Here is a 14,919-nt window from a genome sequence, read left to right on the forward strand (position 1 = left end):
CGGTCAGACTCTATCACCGCCACTCGTTGATCAGGGAACATGAAAAGCACCAAGATACGAATGAACTCTTTATGTTGTGTGTGTTGTATTTATGTGTATTTTTTCTGTTGTGTTGTCTTTAAATGAGAAAAGAGTCCTTGTAATCACAACAAATTTCCGTAAGGATCAATAAAGCAGTCTTAGTCTTAGTTTTAAGTCACGCGAACGTACAAAAGTGCGTTTCCTTTAGAGATGTAAACAAACCTAGTCAAGTCAGGCTAGTCTTCAGTTCATAGTTAAGTTTTGAAAGAATAGAAGATATTAACAAAGTAGCTAAATAAATAAATGTTTCATTTACATTTCAGATAGAATAGTCTCTGTTTTGTAATATGTGTAGCTTTTACTGACAAAGTATAAATTGTCCTTAGTTTGATGCCCCCTCATCACTTGATGCCCCGTGAGGCCCGCACCACCCGCACATGGCTAGCTACGCTACTGATATATATGTATATATTTGCAAATTGTTGTCAAGTTTGGCAAGCCGCGAAAGAAAGGATGAAATGGGTTAAAACAAGACAATTCTATTTCGGCTAAAGAATATGTAAAGCACCACCTTATACTGCCCCCCCTCCCCTATCTCTTCCATTGTTGTCCTTGTCCAACTGAAGACCACGTTTAACTTTATACGTGAAACAAAAAAAAATATACAAAAGCAATTTTGATGTAAATCAATCAATCAATCTCCTAGAACTAGAAATTTACGTTTTCAAATATATTGATTTTTTGTTCTCTCATTGCCAGTAAAATACTTTATCAACTTTTTTCCCCCCCAATTTCCTTTTTCAGATTTTAATAAAATAAGCAACCAAATTAAAATTTAAAAACTTGAAGAATCGAGGCCGAGAGGACTGTCTCTTAAATTGTTTACGAAATTCAAGCAATTTGAAGCCAGCTCCAGACCAATAAACACGTTACAGACTATCGATCATTCTAAAAATAGCATCTCACTCAAAGTACATAGGTACGATAGCAGGTACTTCCTAGTCAAGTTCCGACGTCGCTCCCGATTTTTACCTCCAAGAGTTCAAAATTCAATGCTTACAATTATTGTAAGATAAGAAACCAGCAGAGCGTGACAAAACATAATGCATAGGTCAAGGACGAAAATGCTATTTCGAGAAACGCAGTGAAAAGATAGAACTCAATAGAAAAATCTGCGTTGATTTAGCTGATAGTCCAATGCAATCGGTTCTTTAGATATGAACTGCAGATATAAAAACACTTCGTAAAGAAGGAAGTAATGTCTATGGAAATCTAAAACTCAACACAATGAGAAAAGATTGAAAAAAAAAATAATAGTAAAAGGATCGTGTGGGGTGCCCACATTGGCTCAGCCTCTATCTTGTTGGTGTGTACCAAAGAAGAATGCTTATTCATCAACTAAATGGACCTCATTCACCAATCGTAAACAAACAACATTTAGCCATATGATTCTATATCTCTTCTTTACAAATTACGATCTAATTTTTTAATACACAATGGCTATCACGTGACAGTTTTTTTCCCCGTTGTTTTATCAATATTATCACGTGACTAAATGTTCGTTTACGATTGGTGAATGAGGTCCATCGCAGATGTTGTAGAGAAGACGGTATATGATCATCTTAAAGACCAAACAGGCCCAATTCTGATATTATCTCTGGATTGACTTTGAAGTCTTAGCACTGCAAGGCAGTGGAATGGATGTTTGACATATCCCGGATCGATTGACTAATAAGACTGACAAGCTCCACCTACCCGAGGTTCTAGGGTTTTAGTGGGACATATCTAGGCCACACGAGCAGATCAGATGCTGAATTAGTAGTTGTTGACACGTCTATAGTGCAGATGATGTGAAGGTCATCTGTTCCTACGATTTAACGAGATTGTCATATGGCCAGCACAATGACCAACTGGCTTAACTTTTACAGATTATGTCAGCTACCTATTAGACTGGGTGGACTCAGGGGCGTCCTAAAAATGACAGTTTTAAATCCGGAATTCGATTCCGTGACCCTTCGATTTGGAAGCCAAGCGCTTTACCACTCAGCCATCACGCCCCCAATATGTCACTTACGGATGGCTGTCTAGACGTGCAGTTTGCGAGCTGGACTGTCGTTCGGAATTATGATGCCCTGCCCGCTCCCATCTCCCGTCGTCCTGCGGGAGGTTTGGACTAGGAACTTCAACTCTGAAGTAACATCGGAAACATATAAAACATTTTACACAACATGTTTTTTTATAGCACAGATAGCTAAATAAAACTGAACATAACCATTATAATGTTCACCCACTTTTGAACCACAATTATATAAATATGTTTACTTCTGTAAGCGCCAACTGCACCTTGCGGTTCAAAGTATAGAAACGTTAGAACATATTCTAATTGGTTCATATGAATCTTTCATCTTGAGGAAGCAGCAGAATATGAAAAGCCTTTGCTTTTTTTTTTTTTTTTTTACAATTTATTATTATAATATATGTATGCATTTAATAATTATATGAATCTATACGAATGTTAAGCATTTTAAAACATACGTGACTTTTTTTCTTACATTATGTAACGCTTAAAGTGCACACGTGGGCACACGTGATCTTGAGAAAAAAAAACGTAGTGAAGGTCAAACAGGGTAAAGAACTATTGGAGAGGAGGCGGTAGTCGTTTGGACCCAGTAGGAAGGTAGGTCAGCGACTAGTTTCGGTCCACAATGTGACTGGTGCATGCGCCAGATTTATAGATGTCCCCTTTATGTCATCCGAGAAATAATTTCAAATAAACGTATTTTTTTTTTAAAATTACATTCTCAATAATAGAACGATTGCTCTATTACAGTCGGTTAAATAAGCTGAGTAGAAACATTTGGAGAAATAAATCACTAAACTTTTAGCTGCATTAACAAATAAGCTCACTAATAAATAGCATAGGTAACTGAAATATCTGCCTTGTAAAGGGCGGTGATTCTAGGCTTTGTAAATGTATTAAAATTATTGCCACAATCGTTTTTTAATGTCGAAAAAAAAAAAAAACTATAGTCTTGGCGAAGCACTCACTAATACAAGTTCTTGCAAGAACTTAGTCTATTAAGAAGTTAGAAAAAGTTAATAATTAGAAGTTGTTTAAAATCATATTTTTGTCCCATAAAACGCTGATACCTACAACATGTATGACAGTATACTGCGGGTACATTCCTGTAGTCAAAATATGGTAATCTGCATAAGGCCAACAGAATGTCAAACTTAGCAGTTATTCCGTTTAAATGTTTCGCTTGATGATTTAACCCCTCATATGTATTGCCTTGGTGTAGATTCTCAGCACACTTCCGGTGTGCATCCCACTGGCGATATAATCTCGAAGGTGAAAGCACTTCCGGTTAAGAACGTTTGCATCCACGTAAAGAGAACTCTCCAACTAAAACACTTTTACTCATTTCGGAAACTCATATTTCCCTCTAACCAAACTGCAAGACCTTTACGTATTTTTCTTGTTTTTTATCAACAGAAACTTTTTTTCTGATTGATGCAAACACTTGAACTATATGTCACCATAAGTCATCCATAAATCTACTTTGTTTGATGTTCTTACCTGACTTCACACACACAGCAGACATCGGGCGATATCACCACCCTGGAGTACACAGCGATATCTCCACCCTAGCGCACCCAAACCCGGTCGCGGTGATATCACTGCCCCCAGAGCACCCGTACCTAGTGTCGGCGATATCACGATGCTTATAAAAAAATGAAGATGAAGATTTAAAGCAGAGTTTAAAAGCCAAATAATGTAAAGATATTTTTCATCTCCGAGATGTAAACTGCAAATGCATTGACATGCTTATCTCAAAGATCAACTGAAAAGATGGCTAAGACTTATTTATTGGTCAATTCGAGACATGAATCCCAGAAGCCCTGCACGCTTTCTTACGAGACGTACACAGTTAAACGAGAAAAACATTATACATTTTATTTTAAAAAAGATAATAATTCTTTATACAACTGATAGAGCGATTGTGGAGAATTAACGGGGTATCTGGGTGATCGGTTTTTAAATGTATTTATAAAAAAAAAAGGTGAACGACATGAATTCAAACTGGCGGGCTAATGCTTTATTAGGCTTCTCAAGCAAACACTGTAATCACTCTGTTAGCGAAGAGCGTATGAACATGAAAGATTGTTTAGTTATCTATTGTTTTTATTTTTTTCATGTTTGTGTTCACTAAGCTTCAGACGATGATCCGTAAAGGGGAACTAATTCAGCTTATACCACCACTTCAGTCAAGTACAATTTCTTTCCTTTGTTCGAAATGCCCAAAAAAATAATTAATTACTATTATTTAACTAATTGTTGTTTTTTTTTTTAAATTGATTCTTGTGTTGTCAGGTAAAAGAAATAATTGCGCACAATTTTAGCTTGATCCAAGATTGGGTGTGGGAGAAATAACGTGTACACATTTTTTACCACAAAGACAAATAGACAAAGTGAAGCTGATATAAGCTTTGTAAAATAACCGGATATTGTCCACAGATATAAGGCTAACGTCTGCTGGATAGAAACGTGTATATTTGCTTTGAAAAAAAGAATTAGTAAAATCGCATTAATTACAGGCGTCCATTCAAACGAGAATATGGATTACGTCATACGGGTATCCATGTGTTAATCCAGTCTGTAGTCTTTGGTTTACCTGGCTAATTCAGGCAATCCATTCAAAGCTAGAATGGCGCTATGGAAGAAGGAGCACTTTTACGACTTTGTCCTAGCATATGGAACTAACAAATGTGCCGTTACTTCGTATTTTTGAATGAATTTGTTTTATTAGGATGTATTCTAGTATTTGTAAGTGTTCAGTGTTTTGTGCATTATTGCTACTTTGCTTTTTTAGTCCTCCATTTTAGGTAAGAAAGTTCCCCATTCAGACCTTGTGATCTATGAGTCAGATGATGTAAAGGTCATCTGTTTCTGTGGCCCACGGTTTTACGAGGGTGTCATGCGGCCAGCACACGAGCAACCGTCTTACGTTTCCTCAACTAATGTCGGGTACCCATTGGAGCTGGGTGGACTCAGAGGCGCCCAAGATCCCGGAATTAAAAATCCGAGTCTACACCAGGATTAGAACCAGGGACCTCAGTTGGGAAGCCAACCGCTTTTACCGCTCAGCCACCGCGCCTCCATCCTAGGGTGTCTAAAAACTTTGTAAATTTTATTTATGTCGTTTATATAGTCCAGCGTTTCCCAAACCTTTTCCTTAACGGAACACTTCGCACACTCTGAGTATTTAGCGGAACACTTCGCTTATTTCCTTTTAGAGACATTGATTCACTTTGTGGTAAACAAGTTATTTATTCCAGTTGTTCGTGGAACGCCTATTCAGGTTTCGTGGAACACAGTCAGGGAAACACAGAACTAGTCAAATGTGAATATCCTTTTTTATTAATCTCACGGCTCTATCTTGCGTCTGTTCTAGTTTTTTTTTAAGAGTTCCCGAACAAAGGACGCATAATCCAATAGTGCGCTGAAAGACAAAAAAACAACAACAAAAAACAAGATTACAAAGACAGTTTGTGTGGATACACAAACTCAAAATCGGCCCCCGCAGTGGTCCACCCAGGCAGGTAAAAAGGCAGGTTTCAATATTTTCAGAAAGAATATCAGAATGAAATTCGATCAAAGACAAATGAGAGAGAAGAATGGAGAAAGAAGGTTGACAGATCTTGAGTGGTGCCACAGCGGTCCAGCAGACCAAAGGATAGGTGAAAGTGAATGTGAAGTTAGGTGTGAACCTGGCCTAACTGATGTCTTATAATGAATATCTGATTGAGCTAATTGTTTTGTAAAGGGACAATCTCTTTTTCCTTAAGATATGAATAGTTAACGTAAAAAAAATTCCTTTAGTTCAGTGTTTTATGGTTGTATTACCCTGCTACAGTTCACGCGGTGATATGAATAACTACTTATAAATTGTTGTTTTAAATTTTGTCCAACCTATATGCATAATAAATAGATGTTTTCTCTATTTAAAAAAAAAAGTTATTTTTTGTGTGTAAATGTAGTAATTCGTGTGACAGAACTTAAGTAACTTAGCAATACAAATGTAAAAAAAAAAAATTTGACTAAAAATCTAAAACCGTTTGCATAAATGTGTTAAAAGTATGGTACATGGTCATCTCTCATATTAAAGACCCTTCAGTGTTTGTTACTATTAATAGTGAATAGTTGTAAAAGTGGTGTATTTTTATGAAAAAAACTGCTTGCATAAGTGATTTTTAAAAAATTGATTTTTCGCTTTCAGAAAAGAAAAAAGTAGCCGTTGCATCAGAACTTTGAATATTATGATGTCATATTTTCACTATCTTTGATAGTTTAAGAGATCCAAACGGGACGGACGGACAGACGTTCCACACAAAACTAATAGCGTCTTTTCCCCTTTCTGTGGCCGCAAAGAAACACAGAGATACAAGAACGAACATACTAAACAAGTAAAACAGATTTGCACTTTCCTTTTCATTGCAATCTACCGAAAGATTAAGGGCCTGTTTCTATTTTTAAAAAAATTAAATATTTTCAGAGCCTTTTATAATGGCATTCTATAGCTGGTTATAACATGCTATGTGAGACGCATGACTGGAGAAGCATTTTATAGGTCATGTGGAGCGTGAAACCATTTAACAGCCCCCCTCCCCACGATAACAATCTTGAAGAGTGTCTTTCCAGAATAGAGGCTCTGAGGTCACATGGAAGACTGCTCTACGAGATGAGCCATAGTCGTGCTACGAAAGAAGGACGCCAACACTTGGAATTTCTAGTAATCTTCTCTATTCTTGATTTTACGAAGGTCACCATCAACATTTTGCATATCACGAGCGCATTTAATCACCAATAGCTATTGATTTCATTCTCCTTGCGCAAACCTCTAATCTAGTTTTAACATCTGGGTGCTCCAGCTACGGTTTCTTTTAGTACGTAATGAGAATATGTAGTGATATTCAGTTTCATTTCGGTTCAGGTTTTATATAGCGGCAATAATGTACTAAAAACAAGAAATAGAACAATGAATATTTTTTAAACAAAGCTTATTTAAGGGGAAGAACCGCTGATTATTTCCATTTATTTGAAAATTACAAAGTTTAGCTCCCGTTTTGCTATATAAAACAAAATTAATTAATTAGTAATAAATGATTAACTAATTTGTAAATTTTTAGATTGATTCGTGTTCTATCGTCGACTGTGAATAATTGAAAGCGAAATTTCAAATTGATCCGAGAATGGGAAGTGGAGAAATAAACATGCCAAAACGTAATAAAGGATTTAAATCCATACATACCTCCACATCTCATCAAGTAGCATTTATTCCTCATATTTCCATATCGGACAAAATAATTAATCACCAACAATTAATTAAATAACTGGTTAATTTTCTGATTGATTCATGTCTTGTCATGTTTAATGAATAATTGTACAAAGTTTCGACTTGATCCGAGAATGGGAAATGGGAGAAAAACTTGTTCAAACTTTTTACCAGACAGACAGACTGACAGAGTGAGTTGATATAAGCTTTGTAACAAAGACTAGAGTTAACAGCTAGTCTGTTTGCCTAAAGCATTAGTTGATCGAGAAGGTTTTGCACTAAGTTATTTGGTTAGCGATAACATAGGCGGATTCCCTTTATTACCGAATTAAATGTTTGACTCGTCAACACTCTTGATTGTCTCATTTCATTGTTGGCCTCTTCGACTGTGTTCAGTTGATGAGCTTGAATTAGTTGTGTGTTCAGTTGGTTAGCTGGGATTAGTTGTGTGTTCAGTTGGTTAGCTGGGATTAGTAACTTCCGCCTGAACATAGTCAACACTCTACTCAAGACTAGACATTTAACTCATGAGTGGTTCACCACAAGTCAAATTTCTGGTTTGTATCTACGGGCTTAAATTACTTTGCCTCCCGTGTCAAAATGTCAAGTCTTTGCTCCCCCACGCAGCGGCTTCCAGGATACAGGTTTCTGGGTCCAACTCCAGTCCTGAATTCCGAAGATCGCCCTGCATCTAGTAGTATCGTACAACTACCCATTGTTTCTGAGTGGGGAAAACAAAAACGATGGGCCAAGCTGTCAGATGGCGTTACACGAGAGGGGAGTGTGTGGTTTTAGTGCCTGACCTGAGAACGTGGTACTCCGCTTATCTTGCGATGTGAACTCCTCTGACAAGAAAGTCTCCAAGGTACTGAACCATCTAGAAACGTTGTGAGACGCCGCCTATGCTTCCTTCCCCTCTCCCCCCGCTCCAATTAACGTGAACGTCTCAAACATTTTGTATGAAATGTAGACACCATGAGGTCACCAAGTCTGAGTACAAAAGTAGTGCTGCTTACACTGATTACAAAAGTAGTGCTACTTAAAATGATTACATTAGTAGTGCTACTTGAACTGATTACAAAAGTGCTGCTTAAACTGCTTACAAAAGTAGTGCAATATAAACTGCTTACATACGTAGTGCTATTTAGACTGCGTAAAAAAAGTAGTGCTATTTAAACTGATTACAAAAGTAGTGCAATATAAACTGCTTACATACGTAATGCTATTTAAACTGCGTAAAAAAAGTAGTGCTATTTAAACTGATTACAAAAGTAGTGCAATATAAACTGCTTACATAAGTAGTGCTATTTAAAATGCGTAAAAAAAGGAGTGCTATTTAAACTGATTATAAAAGTAGAGCAATATAAACTGCTTACATAAGTAGTGCTATTTAAACTGCGTAAAAAAAAGTAGTGCTATTTAAACTGATTACAAAAGTAGTGCAATATAAACTGCTTACATAAGTAGTGCTATTTAAACTGCATAAAAAAAAGTAGTGCTATTTAAACTGATTACAAAAGTAGAGCAATATAAACTGCTTACATAAGTAGTGCTATTTCAAATGCGTAAAAAAAGTAGTGCTATTTAAACTATTTAAAAAGTAGTGCTAAGAAACATAAAAAAAAACACTTTCCTCCCCCATATCTCCAAAGTTAAAGATAAACAAACCATAGTTGATTATTTATGAATACCGTCTTTAGTAAATATATTACATTGTAAGTCCTACGTCTATCTATTATATTATATAAATATGCAAATTCAAAGTATAGTAGCAAAATTTAAATGAATACTAAACTGTAACTTACAAATGAAAACAACATACGCAATAAAATAATCATTAAGGTACAAATATTAATACACATTTCCTCTTCCATATGCAAAGGCAAATTCATACAAGAACGCCTTGAAACATAAAATGAGTTGTCTGAATGAAAAGAAAAACGACCTTTTTTAGCTTAAAATTCTAAATAACAAGACAACACAGATACGTTAGGACGCAATCTAACAAGAATAGACAGTCATAACAAGACTCTATTTACACATAGATACCTTAGGACGCAATCTTGTAAGAATAGACTGTCATAACAAGACTCTATTTACACATAGATACCTTAGGACGCAATCTAACAAGAATAGACTGTCATAATAGGACTCTATTTACACATAGATAAGTTAGGACGCAATCTTGTAAGAATAGACTGTCATAACAAGACTCTATTTACACATAGATACGTTAGGGCGCAATCTTGTAAGAATAGACTGTCATAACAAGACTCTATTTACACATAGATACGTTAGGGCGCAATCTTGTAAGAATAGACTGTCATAACAAGACTCTATTTACACATAGATACGTTAGGGCGCAATCTTGTAGGAATAGACTGTCATAACAAGACTCTATTTACACATAGATACGTTAGGGCGCAATCTTGTAAGAATAGACTGTCATAACAAGACTCTATTTACACATAGATACGTTAGGGCGCAATCTTGTAAGAATAGACTGTCATAACAAGACTCTATTTACACATAGATACGTTAGGGCGCAATCTTGTAAGAATAGACTGTCATAACAAGACTCTATTTACACATAGATACGTTAGGGCGCAATCTTGTAAGAATAGACTGTCATAACAAGACTCTATTTACACATAGATACGTTAGGGCGCAATCTTGTAAGAATAGACTGTCATAACAAGACTCTATTTACACATAGATACGTTAGGGCGCAATCTTGTAAGAATAGACTGTCATAACAAGACTCTATTTATACATAGATACCTTAGGACGCAATCTTATAAGAATGGACTGTGTCACTTGTACGAAAACAAAATGTGATATTAAATGTTTCAAAATTATATCTGAGTCTCTCTTACTTGTATCTCTTACATTTCTTCAGTTTCTCTTACTCTCTCTTTTCTCTCTCTCTTATCTCTTTTTTCCTTTCTCCTTTTTTAAAATTTATTTTCTGTCTCATTTTTTCTCTCTCCCTTAGTTTCTCTTTCTTTTTTTTTCTCTTTCTCTGTTTCTCTCTTTCCTTTCTCTTTCTTTCTCTCTTCCTTTGTTTCTCTCTTTCTTTATCTCTCTTTCCTTTCTCTTTTTTTCTCTCGCTCATTCGTTCTCTCTCTCTCCCTTTGTTTCTCTCTATTTTCGTTTTCATTCTTTTCTCTCTCTCTCTCTCTCTCCTCTCTGTGCCTTATTGCGCTCTCACTCGATAATACTATCTCCTATATCGCCAGTCTCGTTTGATTCTAAATCAATAATAATACTAAAGCAATGTATTGTAGCACACTTCAGATCAAAAGATGCAGGCGATGCTAGATATTGACCAGGGCCACTATTGTTTTTGTCTGCGTTCTTTATTTATTTATTTTGCCAAGGGCGACAACAAAATCTTACAGAGAACTCCATGCTTTGTCTCCCATTTTTTTTTTCAAAGCTGACAACTCCAGACCGCCTCGGTGTAGTTACGGGCCGTGACATTGTATCTTGGAATAATAACATTAGGCCCACCTTTGCGGCCAACACTCCTAGACTGCGCATATCTCAGCGGTTCTAAATGTTGAGGTTTTAATGAGCATAAAAAATATTGTAGTAAGTATAAGGCAGACAACTATACGAAGTTCTACAGTATATAAGTGTGTTTATTCATCAGTACAGACACATAACAACGTTCTACATTCCAACAGTTTTGTTCCTAATTCTACCAGTCGTTTCCCCAGCAAACCTGAATACGGACCAACGACAGCCTTCCCCAGTTGGCTCCAGGTCCTCACTACAGTCTTCAGGCAGCACAAATGACGGCTCCCAACAAATTAGTTCCCAACAATTCAGCCTTTCCCTAATCACTTGATACACTGTTTTCTTTCCTATATCCCAGGGTCTTCCTGCTCTTATTAAATAGTGCACTCGTAGGCACCACAGGGACTGGTGCAAGGCAGAGTTACAACAATATAGTGACTTGACGGTCGTATCGGACACGTCCATTGTTCAGATTTTAGGACGTAACCTAGCGAGACCATTCTTTATAGAATGCCTCAACATTGACTTGCGACGTCGTAGCCTGTGGGCAGTTGAGAATAGCTCGTTGCCACGTCATACAGACCTGTGGCGTGACAATGAGCTATTGGTCTCCACTACCCACAAGCTGCGACGTCTCCAGGTCAGTGTACAGGCCTACTATAAAGACTAGCCTCGATTCTAGACTGACAACAATGACGTACTGGGAAAAAAGGTTTAAGCATGAGGAAAAAAAAACAAACCAAGGTTTAATTTCAGCCACAATTCTTCGGAAAATTGCAAAGTTCAAACTAGTACTATTTTATAAGAAACATGTGTTGATAGAAACATTTTTTGTAAGGTTTTAATTTTTCATCTCTTTCGTCTGAACAAAAAAACAACAACAAAAAACTAGTGAAATGGTTTACTAAAAAGCAAAAATTAAAATTTAACTTATTGATACTCTATACATCGCAAGGTCTGAAAGGGGAATTTTTTAAAATTTTCTATTGATACTGTGGCCCTCGTCATAACACTTCGCCACACATTGGTCCTTGAATTCTAGTATCCCTTTTCCCCCTCCAAGCCCATCCCACACCCAAACTAAAACAAAGTTTTCCATACAATCCCTGATTCTCCCTATCCTTTGGGTCCTCTTATATCTAGACGTCTTAGAAGATTTAATGACACATATTAATAATTCTGTACTATATGTACCGGAAGCTCCGAATTGGAACCAGTGAAATCGGCCCATGTGGAGTGTCACTAGAGAATGCCGACCATAAAAAGTAAGAGAAATAATGTGTTTAATTATCTAAGGCAGTGATGCTCAAAAAAAAAAAGGCGCGCGGGCCAACGTGGTTTCATCCGGCCCACCGAAACGTCGGCACAAAGTGTAGAAAAATCCGCCTCTCCAAGAAAAGTTTGAGGGTCCTCCCTTTTTCTCAGATGGATTGACTCTATGACCTTTATCATTTATACGTTTATGAAATGGAGAGCCTAAGAAACTACAAGTGGACTCTGAATTTGGAATCTAGCAGGACAAGTAAACGATCTTTACTTATTTGTGGAACAGGATAAAAGCCAACATGTTTTTTTTTTATTAAGAAATTCTGGCCGTTTAAATAAAACATAATATACACGGCACTTATCAAACAAATGTGATGGCATTTGTTACTTGAGACGCGAATAAAAAAAATTGTTTAACTACGCCTAGATATAGGAGGATCGATGAGAATATTTACCAAAAAGAGACAAGAAAATGACTCGCTGGAAAGCTAGCTAAAATGTTGCTCACATTTTAAGCAGAGAACTGAAGCCTTATTCAGATGCGTAAAAAAAGAGCTAACTTTCAGATATCCCATTAATGAATGTAAGTATTAGATGCACAAGTTTCTAATAAAATTGTTTCCTTTCATTTAATTTCTTTATTGGTATCAGCTTCATATCTTGTCTATACCAATGGATATTTGAGCAAAGTTTCAACTTGAATCGAGAAAGGGTGATGGAGAAATAATATGTACAAACTTTTTAGCAGACAGACAGACATACAGAGTAATTTGATATAAGCTTTGTACAAAATGTTGTGTCTTTAATTCATGGCAACTATTCACAGAACACAAAGAAACATTTTGTTACCAGCAGGAATGTCAGCGGTGGAAGGAATGTATTTATCCCAGAACGAAGTGCCCTGATCTCTCTACTGATAAGCTCGGAAACACAAACTTGTCAAGAAGTGTAGCTTGAAGATCTTAAATGTTTGTATTCTCATAGATCTACTGTCTATATTCTCTAAGATCTACATTATTGTTTGTATTTTCTAAGATATTCATAATTGTATGTATTCTCTAAGATCTTCATTATTGTTTGTATTCTCTAAGAACTACATTACTGTTTGTATTCTCTAAGATCTACATTATTGTTTGTATTCTCTAAGATCTACATTATTGTTTGTATTCTCTAAGATCTACATTACTGTTTGTATTCTCTAAGATCTACATTACTCTTTGTATTCTCTAAGATCTACATTGTTGTTTGTATTCTCTAAGATCTACATTACTGTTTGTATTCTCTAAGATCTACATTACTGTTAGTATTCTCTAAGATCTACATTGTTGTTTGTATTCTCTAAGATCTACATTACTGTTTGTATTCTCTAAGAACTACATTACTGTTTGTATTCTCTAAGAACTACATTACTGTTTGTATTCTCTAAGAACTACATTACTGTTTGTATTCTCTAAGAACTACATTACTGTTTGTATTCTCTTGTGGAATCGATAAGGATGGTTTAGGGGAGAGCCAATGGGCTACTGCTTAGGGCCTCGGGAACTGAAGGGGCCGTTCCCCCTAGACCCTCTAGCTGCAAGAGAGGAAAAATACCCCCCTCCTGTCGTAATAATAGGTCCATAACTGTAGATCTGCACAAGGCAGCAACATTAAAAAATCCGAGCCTGGTTAAACTTATATTCTAGAAGTTTGTTTTGTTTTTTTAATTAGAAACTATATTTAGAGGATAAAGCAAATATCTCGAGTCGACCTAACATCCAAGGAAGTCACAAACGGAAATTATTAAGATTTAAATATGGTATTCATTTGTAGTATGAGCATAACCTTTCTATTTATAAACACTAAAAAAATAACTATTTTCTATAGATTGTCCTACACCGCAACAGATACCGAGATATCTGCTCTTATATTACATTTTGATTTTAACGACACGATTTTGAAGATATTTCTGTAAGCAATATAATACACTGAAAAAAAATACACATTGAGAAATGTGGCGGCGATATAATGGATACTAAAGAAACAAAATATTATTAACAATGTTACAAAGGACAGTTTGTGTTAAAACACAAACTCAAAATCAGCCCCCGAAGTGGTCCACCCAGGCAGGCTTCAATATTTTCAGAAAGAACATCGGGGTTAGGGGTTAGGGTGTTCAGAAAGAACATCCGAATGAAATTATATCAAATACAAATGAGAGATAAGAATGGAGAAAGACAGATCTTGTGTAGTGCCCCAACTTTCCCGCAGATCAAAGGATAGAAAAAGTGAATGTAAAGCTAGATGTGAACCTGGCCTATCTAGTTCCCCTTTCAGACCTTGTGGTCTATAGGACAGATGATGTAAAGTTCATCTGTTTTTGAGGCCTACGGTTAACGAAGGTGTCATGTAGCCAGCACAACGACCAACCGCCTTTACTTTTCCCCAACTAATGTCAGGTACCCATTAGAGCTGAGTGGACTCAGAGGCGCCCAAAGATTCAAAAGTTGAAAATCCCAGTCTTCACCAGGATTCGAACCCGGGACCCCCGGTTTGGAAGCCAAGCGCTTTACCGCTCAGTCACAGCGCCTCCCCTGGCCTAACAGATGTCTTATAATTGATCTAATTGTTTTGAAAAATGATCAATCTCTTATTCGAATCCTCAAAAAAAAAAAAAAAAAAAAAAATTCCGCAATAAAAAAAAGTTCAGGAAAATGAAGTTTACAAGATTACTGTTCGTTTTAAATTAGGTCTAACTTATAATGCATACTAATTAGCTTTTTCTCTTTAAAAA

General features: G+C 36.3%; 1 protein-coding gene across 6 annotated transcripts in view; it reads right to left on the reverse strand.

The window, feature by feature from the left end:
- The window catches only part of LOC129923896 (uncharacterized protein RP688-like), a 90,375-nt gene that overhangs the window by 34,499 nt on the left and 40,957 nt on the right, over positions 1-14,919 (reverse strand). The window lies entirely within an intron of this gene.

The sequence above is a fragment of the Biomphalaria glabrata genome, chromosome 18 (assembly GCF_947242115.1).
Source record: "Biomphalaria glabrata chromosome 18, xgBioGlab47.1, whole genome shotgun sequence".
Taxonomy (NCBI): Eukaryota; Metazoa; Mollusca; class Gastropoda; family Planorbidae; genus Biomphalaria; species Biomphalaria glabrata.